Here is a 10,339-nt window from a genome sequence, read left to right on the forward strand (position 1 = left end):
CATCTCCCACTGTCTTTTGTTGAACTTATTTAGACCCAGCTTTGTTTTGGATTGGTCCAAGATAGCGTTGACCATTTTGTTATCTGTCTACTGCTTTATCGAATGTGTTCTATTGCTGCGATAGGAGACAAGTCCCTTGTGGCTCACTGAAGAAGTGCTTTTAGCAGCTGTGTGTTCAATTACCCTGGTGATAGTGGTAATGGCTGACTGACTTTATGCTGGATATTATGAACTCAAAGCAGAACAATTATTTCAGAATGTAAGATTGTTATGATTGAATAAAAAAAAAAAATATTTCGTAAAGTATTTAAAGACATGTTCCAGACCTTTTGGCGACTACTAAGCTGTGCTGTGCCATTTTCCCCACATGGGCCAGCCACCTAGCAATACGAGTTCAAGCCAATGAGCTTCAGCTCCTCGCCATTTGAGTGACGGCTAGCAAGAGGCGCAAACACAGCAGAGTAAGAGAGCAATGACGTGGCGGATATATGTGACGTAGAATGCAATTTTCGGGGACCAATTTCGGTTCATGGGTGCTACGTTCAGAACTACTGGTTAAGTATACAGAAGTATCTCTTTAACAGGGAAATCCCATTGAGACCAAGGCCTCTTTATTTTTCTTTTACAAGGGCATCCCGCACACAATCATTTACAATTCCAACGCAATAAAAATACTATTTACAAGCAATTGAAGATAAGTAACTTACAAAACACGATCATGAAAAAACCAGACCCATTCCTCAGTAAAAGTCAGAGACATTGTAAGGGCTCTTGTTAGATGAACTACAACAATGCTGTTAACTCTAGAAAGGTGTTTCTTCAACTAATTTTACTGAATTGAATCATATCGTAAGAAGGCATTTGGAATAGTTTCATTTTTAAACAGCATGTTTCATCATGCTTGATGTTCTTCAGGGGTGAAATGGATCATGCAATATTAGACATCGTTACACTCATTTCTGCTCACATATACCATTGGCATAACCATACCGTCCCGTAACCCATGTTTTAGCAATGCACTTGTCACCCAGTAGATGGCGCTAAATAGTACATGTAAGGCTGGTGTTAAATGAAGATCCCCAGCAGTGCAGAAGTCAATAATCATGATTTATATTTATAATAACACACATCTTATTCGACCGAACTGCATCTTGATCACTTACGTAACGGACCTTAGGTCCCTTTTTGTGAACATAAGATCAGAGAACAAACATGCAATACATGGGTTTTACAGACAATGTTTTGTTCAGGTATTCTGAGGAAATTATATCCACCTTTCAAACAATGTATATTAATGATGAGGCCATCTGCTCTTTTTAGGTCCTTACTACTGAATAGTGTCTGTTCCAGGTATGTAGGAGTCAAAATAAGAATACTGGAAAAGATCGAGTCTGCATACTGTCGAAAAAAGGAATACATTCAAAACTGAGGCTTAAATACAATATAAAAATGTTTATAAAAAAAACTGGTGCACCAAAAAAATCATAATGCAACAAAGTGCAAAAATCTAAGTTGAAAACAAACAAAAAAATCAGCCTTAGTCCATCATTGTAAATTGGCATACACACCGGGCTTCTATTTCAAAGATAATGTCACGTGATCAGGTGTCCTTAATGTTTTGTATACTCTGTGTATATGTTTTACATGCTTTTTATTTATTTTGCATGTCAAAATGCCATTGGAGTAAATGTTTTCGCACCACACTGGTGGCAGTTGTGAAAAAAGTCAATAGTTGGAAGTGTTGCAGAGCTAATTGAAGTTAATGCCACTGTTGATTTATATCATTTTTTCATTAATAACTCTTTGGAACCCATAGCGGCCATTAACGGGTTTTCTTTAAATTACTATAGCGGCCGCGAACGGCCTTGTTTTTCTAACAATATCTGTGTGGCAAAATGTACTTTCTAACAAACTGTTGTCGTATTCTCGTGGCTGTTGTCATCAACCAGAAACCGGAAAGGTATGCTGTCATTTTACTTTTAAAAGAAAAAAAAAATAATTTAGTCAGCGCCATAAGTATTTGGACAGGGACACAGTTTGCATCATTTTGGCTCTGTACACCACCACAATGGATTTGAAAGGAAACAATCCAGATGTGGTTTACTTGTAGACTTTCATCTTTAATTTAAGGGTTTTGTGAAAATTATTGTATGAACCGTATAGGAATTACAACCATTTTTATACATAGCTCCCCAATTTTAGGGGCTAAAAAGTAATTGGACAAATGGATTAAATAGGTTTTTTACTATTCAATGTACACACAATACCCCATAGTGACAAAGCAAAGACAGGTTTTTAGACATTTTGGCAAATGTATAAAAATAAAAAAATAAACGGATATGTAAATGTTATAAGTATTCAGACCCTTTAATGAAGCACCTTTGGCAGTGATTACAGCCTCGAGTTGGGTAAGACAGTATAAGCTTGGCACACCTGCATTTGGGGAGTTTCTCCCATTCTCTACAGATCCTCTCAAGCTCTATCAGGTTGGATGGGGAGCGTCGCTGCGCAGCAATTTTTAGGTCTCTCCAGAGATGTTCGATCGGGTTCAAGTCCAGGCTATGGCTGGGCCACTCAAGGACATTCAGAGACTTGTCCCGAAGACACTCCTACGTTGTCTTGACTGTGTGCTTAGGGTCGTTGTCCTGTTGGAAGGTGAACCTTCGCCCCAGTCTGAGGTCCTGAGCGCTCTGGAGCAGGTTTTCATCAAGGACCTCTCTGTACTTTGCTCCGTTCATCTTTCCCTCCACCCTGACTAATCTCCCAGTCCCTGCTGCTGAAAAACACCCCCACAGCATGATGCTGCCACCACCATGATTCACCGTAGGGATGGTGCCAGGTTTCCTCCAGACATGACTCTTGGCATTCAGGCCTGGTTTCATCAGACCAAAGAATCTTGTTTCTCATGGTCTGAGAGTCCTTTAGGTGCCCTTTGGCAAACTCCAAGTGGGCTGTCATGTGCCTTTTACTGAGGAGTGGCTTCCATCTGGCCACTACCATAAAGGCCTGATTGTTGGAGTGCTGCAGAGATGGTTGTCCTTCTGGAAGGTTCTCCCATCTCCACAGAGGAACTCTGGAGCTCTGTCAGAGTAACCATCAGGTTCTTTGTCACCTCTCTGATCAAGGCCCTTCTCCCCCGATTTCTCAGTTTGGCCGGGCGGCCAGCTCTAGGAAAAGTCTTATTGGTTCCAAACTTCATCCATTTAATAATGATGGAGGCCACTGTGTTCTTGGAACTTCAATGCTCCAGAAATATTTTGGTACCCTTCCCCAGATCTGTGCCTCGACACAATCCTGTCTCGGAGCCCTACGGACAAGTCCACGAAAGTATGTGGACACCCTTCAAATTAGTGGATTTGGCTATTTCAGCCACACCCGTTGGGGACAGGTGTATAAAATCGAGCACACAAAATCGAGCACACATCGAACACAGACAAACATTTGCGGTAGAATGGCCTTACTGAAGAGCTCAGTGACTTACAACGTGCCAAATTTGCAACAAGTCAGTTCATCAAATTTCTGCCCTGCTAGAGCTGCCCCGGTCAACTGTAAGTACTGGTATTGTTAAGTGGAAATGTCTAGGAGCAACAACGGCTCAGTCGCGAAGTGGTAGGCCACACAAGCTTCCAGAACGGGACCTCCGAATGCTGAAGAGCGTAGCGAGTAAAAATCATCTGTAACACTTACTACCAAGGTCCAAACTGCTTTTGGAAGCAACGTACAAGAACTGTTCGTCGAAAGCTTCATAAAATGGGTTTCCATGGCTGAGCAGCCGCACACAAGACAAAGATCACCATGCGCAAAGCCTATAATCATCTGGAGTGGTGTAAAGCTCGCAGCCATTGGACTCGAGCAGTAAAAACACGTTCTCTGGAGTGATGAATCACACTTCACCATCTGGATGTCTGACAGATGAATCAGGGTTTGGTGGATGCCAGCAGAACGCTACCTGGCCCAATGCGTTGTGCCAACTGTAAAGTTTGGTGGAGGAGGAATAATGGTCTGGGACTGTTTTTCATGGTTAGGGCTAGGCCCCTTAGTTCCAGTGATGGGACATCTTAATTCTACAGCATACAATGACATTCTAGATGATGTGGCAACAGTTTGGGTAAGGCCCTTTCCTGTTTCAGCATGCCAATGCCACTTGCACAAAGTGAGAAATGGTTTGTCGAGATAGGTGTGGAAGAACTTGTCTGGCCCGCACAGAGCCCTGACCTAAACCCCATCGAATACCATTGGGATGAATTGGAATGCCGACTGCAAGCCACACCTAATCACCCAACATCAGTGCTCGACCTCACTAATGCTTTTGTGGCTGAATGGAAGCAAGTTCCCGCAGCAATGTTCCAACATCTAGTTGAAAGCCTTCCCAGAAGAGTGGAGGCTGTTATAGAGGGGGGGCCAACTCTGTATTAATGTCCATGATTTTACACTACATTACTTTTGGTAATGTAGTGTATTTTGGTTTATGATACGGATTCGGACACGTCCTCCTTGCACTTTTTAAACACTGTTGTTAAAGTTTGATGATGTGAAGTTTTGGGAATAGCTCCCAGATTAGAACATCCTGTCATGATCACTTGGTTGCCTACAGGCGAGCTCATCAGCAGTGGAGCAGGATTGCTCTCTGTCTCTTGGACATAGTTGCAGTGTTTAGCTTTAGATCGTCAGCTAACTAGTTGGCTATTTTGTCTTGTTTCTACGTAATTCATATGGTAATGGCTGCTTGCTATAGCTAGTTAGCTAGCTGTGCCAAACAGGAAAAGTGTGTGGCGGTACATTTGGGCTGCGTTTGCGTAGCGTCAACCTCAACTGTCACTTTCACAAGCAAGGCTCACAGAAAATCAGCTAACTAGCCACCGGAATGGAGATTAGAGTAATTTATCTGTTGTGTTTAGGTCATACTTTCTCATGTTCGCTAGGGAAAGATATTCATAGGCTATACATTGCTTTGTTTTCTATTATTTTACAGTTTAGCTGTAGTGTTAGGGTAGATGCATGCGCAGTGGAGCTCATATGATATTGAGTTGCAGCGATATTTGTTTACGTAGCCAGTTACAAGCTGCTTGTTTTGTCCTGTTTCTACCGATAGAAACTGTCCCAGCTTCGTGACTAATTAGCTAACACTGGCAAACCGTAGTAGTCTGTCAGGCAACAAAACGAGAGTTGGATGCAACGTTTTACTGTCGTGACGTTTGTACCAAATTAACTCAAATATCGATAAAAATATCTAAATATCATTGCCGTATTCCATCAATCATTTGCTAATTGTTACCTTATAAATCTCATTCTGAATGTCGCAAAATTCATGAATAGCCGTCATCGCATTCAGGATAGTCAGGACACGACAGTGCTTCGTTCGCGATGCTGTCGCTTGATCGTCTCACTCCCTCCCTACAAAGACAACCAGCTAACTATGCCAATCGAAGTAGATGAAGAATTATTCTAAACCTGTTTGGCTAAATTGCACAGTGTCATCTTTTACTTTCAACATCCTAAATAAATAAACAATAGTTAATGTGTTGAAACTGTAAACCGTTGTTGTGCCACATACTTTGACTTCTTACCATCTATGAAAAGTAATCTGACCATGGGGTTTGAAGTGTCAACCCTGTATAGCGTATTTTTGTCTACTCATGTTGGATTATCCATCAGTCTGACATACATTTGCACACCATGATCTGATAAATAATCTGTCAACTAAGGGCTTCATAAAATTATTTTGATTGATTGAAAGTGCTGTGTAGCATCATGATGATACTGTTTAAGGTTTACTCTGTGTGTGTTTGTGTGTGTGTGTGTGTGTGTGTGGATTAGGAGACATGTTACTGTATAACACAATTTATTATGCAAACCCCTAATATGTGATTATTAGGAAGAGAGTATGTGTATGGTTGAGAAAAAGAGAGGAAGGAAGAGAGAGAGAGAGAGATTATGTTCCTAACCACAATTGTATCCTATTTGTTGCTCTGCCCCCTCCCTCTCTCTCCTTCTATCTCTGTCAGTGATAGCGAGGGAAGTGATGTGGAGAGTCAGGGGTTAGCAGCAGAAGGCAAGGAGGAAGAGGAGTTAGAGATGACAGGAAGGATAGAGATGTGGAGCGAGGAGGAAGAGGAGGGAGGAGTGGAGCGAGAGGAGAGTGGAGGGAGAGTGGAAAAGTGGGGGGAGAGGAACATGGAGAGGAGGAAGCAGAAGGGGAGGGGGAGGAGGAGCACACCCGAGAGAGGACCCTACGTTTCCATGGAGGGCATCTGCCCGAAGTCCCATCGTTCACCCTTGTACTACACAGACTGGGCCTAAAGTGACAGTAGCAGGGGTTTTGGAGTTGTTTTTAAAAGTGGTAGGAGTTATTTTTCTTCAGATCTGGTGTTTAATACCAACCTGTCTGCCACCACATCCAATTCACTGAGTTGTTGTCAAAGTAGGCCACTATTTCTACATTATGTGTCAGGCTTAGTCTGTAATGAATCTTATTGAGAGAGGCTATCAACATTTTGAAAGAGTCTCTGAATAGTTGTTTGCATTTTTACATTGTTACAGAAGTAATAATTATTGTCAATCAAATAGCCTACTTTGTGGTTAGGGTATTGTCCTCTGGTCACATTTTGGATTCTTCTATAAGAGGTTAAAAATATTTATATGTAAATAATATTTATAAGTATAATATATTATACTTGATACATTTTGAGTGAGTAATTTATACATTCAAATGTACTAAAATTTAGAAAATGGCGCCGAAGAACATGGCTGACGTTTGACATTCTCCCAACCAATTGTGCTATTTAGTTAAAAAAAATTGCATTTTGTGTAACTTATTTTTTTACTTATTGTGTACATAATGTTGCTGCTACCGTCTCTTATAACTGAAAAGACCTTCTGGACATCAGAAAAGTGATTACTCACCGCGGACTGGAAGAAACTTTTTCCTTTAACGAGTCCGACGTGAAGGATATCCTGCTTTCACTGGAACAGGCCCATATCCACACCTTTCGCGTGAAGAAAAGACGCAGGAAAAGGGGACGCAGATCGGGGATTCTTCTGAGAATCCGGAGGCGAGCGAGTGAAACTCCCAATGCCTTCCATTCTTCTTGCTCCGGAGGCGAGCGAGTGAAACTCCCAATGCCTTCCATTCTTCTTGCTAACGTGCAATCATTGGAAAATTAAATTGATGACTTACTATTAAGATTATCCTACCAAGAGGACATTAAAAACTGTAACATCTTATGTTTCACCGAGACGTGGCTGAACGAAGATATGGACAACATAGAGCTAAAGGGATTTTCCATGCACCAGCAGAACAGAGACGCTACCTCTGGAAAGACGAGGGGTGGGGGTGTGTGTCTTTTTGTCAATAACAGCTGGTGCGCAATGTCTAATATTAAAGAAGTCTCAAGGTTTTGCTCGCCTGAGGTAGAGTACCTTATGATAAGATACAGACCAAATTATCTACCAAGAAAGTTCTCATCTGTATTATTCGTAGCTGTCTATTTACCACCACAAAATGAAGCTGGCACGAATACCGCTCTCATCCAACTCTATAAGGCCATAAGCAAAGAAGAAAATGCTCACCCAGAAGCGGCTCTTTAATGCAGGCAAACTTAAATCAGTTTGAACAAATTTTTACCAGCATGTCACATGTGTAACCAGGGGGGAAAAAAATCATAGACCACCATTACTCCACAGAGAGAGATGCATACAAAGCTCTCCCCCGCACTCCATTTGGCAAATCTGACCATAATTCTATCCTCCTGATTCCTGCTTACAAGCAAAAACTAAAGCAGGAAGTACCAGTGACTCGCTCAAAACGGAAGTGGTCAGATGACACGGATGCTACACTACAGGACTGTTTTGCTAGCAAAGACTGGAATATGTTCCGGGATTCATCCAATGGCATTGAGAAATGCACCACCTCAGTCATCGGCTTCATCAATAAGTGCGTCGATGACATCATCCCCACAGTGACTGTACGTACATATCCCAACCAGAAGCCATGGCAACATCCGCATCGCGCTAAAGGCTAGAGCTGCCGCTTTCAAGGAGCGGGAGACTAATCCGGACGCTTATAAGACACTCCACTATGTCCTCAGAGGAATCATCAAACAAGCAAAGCGTCAATACAGGATTAAGATTGAATCCTACTACACCGGCTCTGATGCTCATCGGATGTGACAGGGCTTGCAAACTATTACGGACTACAAAGGGAAACCCAGAAGCGAGCTGCCCAGTGACGTGAGCCTACTAGATGAGCTAAATGCCTTTTATGCTCGCTTCGAGGGAAGCAACACTGAAGCATGCACAAGAGCACCAGCTGTGTGATAACGCTCATGGTAGCCGATGTGAACAAAACCTTTAAACAGGTCAACATTCACAAAGCCGGGGCTAAACACCTCACTCTGCAACTGGATCTTAGACTTCCTGACGGGCCACCCTCAGGTGGTAAGAGTAGGCCACAACACGTCTGCCATGCTGATCCTCAACACTGGGGCCCCTCATGGGTGTGTACTTAGTCCCCTCCTGTATTCCCTGTTCACCCACGACTGCGTGGCCAAACACAACTCCAACACCATCATTAAGTTTGCTGACGACACAACAGTGTTGGGCCTGATCACCAACAACGATGAGACGGCCTATAGGGAGGAGGTCAGAGAACTGGCAGCGTGGTGCCAGGACAACAACCTCTCCTTCAATGTGAGCAAGACAAAGGAGCTGATCATGGACTACAGGAAAAGGAAGGCCGAATAGGCCCCCATTAACATTGACGGGGCTGTAGTGGAGTGGGTCGAGAGTTAAGTTTCTTGGTGTCCACATCACCAACGAACTATCATGGTCCAAACATACCAAAACAGTCTTGAAGAGAGCACGACAAAACCTTTTCCCCCTCAGGAGACTGAAAAGATTTGGCATGAGTCCCCCAGTTCCTTAAAAGGTTCTACAGCTGCACCATTGAAAGCATCCTGACCGGTTGCATCACCGCCTGGTATGGCAACTGCTCGGCGTCTGACCGTAAGGCACTACAGAGGGTAGTGCAAACGACCCAGTACATCACCGGGGCCAAGCTTCCTGCCATCCAGGACCTATATAATAGGCGGTGTCAGAGGAAAGCCCATAAAATTGTCAGAAGACTCCAGTCACCCAAGTTATGGACTGTTTTCTCTGCTACTGCACGGCACGCGGTACCGGAGCACCAAGTCTAGGACCAAAAGGCTCCTCAACAGCTTCTCCCTCCAAGCCATTAGACTGCTGAAGAATTCATAAAAATCGCCACCAATCAATTTACTTTCCCACCTGGACAAAAGGAACACCTACGTGAGAATGCTATTCATTGACTACAGCTCAGCGTTCAACACCATAGTACCCTCAAAGCTCATCACTAAGCTAAGGATCCTGGGACTAAACACCTCCCTTGCAACTGGATCCTGGACTTCCTGACGGGCCGCCCCCAGGTGGTGAGGGTAGGCAGCAACACATCTGCCACGCTGATCCTCAACACTGGAACTCCCCAGGGGTGCGTGCGCAGTCCCCTCTTGTACTCCCTGTTCACCCACGACTGCATGGCCAGGCACAACTCCAACACCATAATTACGTTTGCAGACGACACAACAGTGATAGGCCTGATCACCGATAACGACGAGACAGCCTATAGGGAGGAAGTCAGAGACCTGGCCGGGTGGTGCCAGAATAACAACCTATCCCTCAACATAACCAAGACTAAGGAGATCATTGTGGACTACAGGAAAAGGAGGACCGAGCACGCCCCCATTCTCATCGACAGGGTTGTAGTGGAGCAGGTTTAGAGCTTCAAGTTCCTTGGTGTCCACATCAACAACAAACTAGAATGGTACAAACACACCAAGACAGTCATGAAGAGGGCACGACAAAGCCTATTCCCCTCAGGAAACGAAAAATATTTGGCATGGTTCCTGAGATCCTCAAAAGGTTCTACAGCTGCAACATCGAGAGCATCATGATTGGTTGCATCACTGCCTGGTACGGCAACTGCTCGGCCTCTGACCGCCATGCACTGGGGCTGCACTGGGGCTGCGCTGCCTGCCATCCAGGACCTCTACACCAGGCGGTGTCAGAGGATGGCCCAAAAAATTGTCAAAGACGCCACCCAGCCCAGTCATAGACTGTGGTGGGGGACTACTACTGCATGGCAAGCGGTACCGGAGTGCCCAGTCTAGGACAAAAAGGCTTCTCAACAGTTTTTACCCCCAAGCCATAAGACTCCTGAACAGGTAATCAAATGGCTACCCGGACTATTTGCATTGTGTGCCACCCCATCCCAACCCCTCCTTTTACACTGCTTCTACTCTCTGTTTATCATATATGCATAGTC

Source organism: Salmo salar, chromosome ssa28 (genome assembly GCF_905237065.1).
Source record: "Salmo salar chromosome ssa28, Ssal_v3.1, whole genome shotgun sequence".
Lineage (NCBI taxonomy): Eukaryota > Metazoa > Chordata > Actinopteri > Salmoniformes > Salmonidae > Salmo > Salmo salar.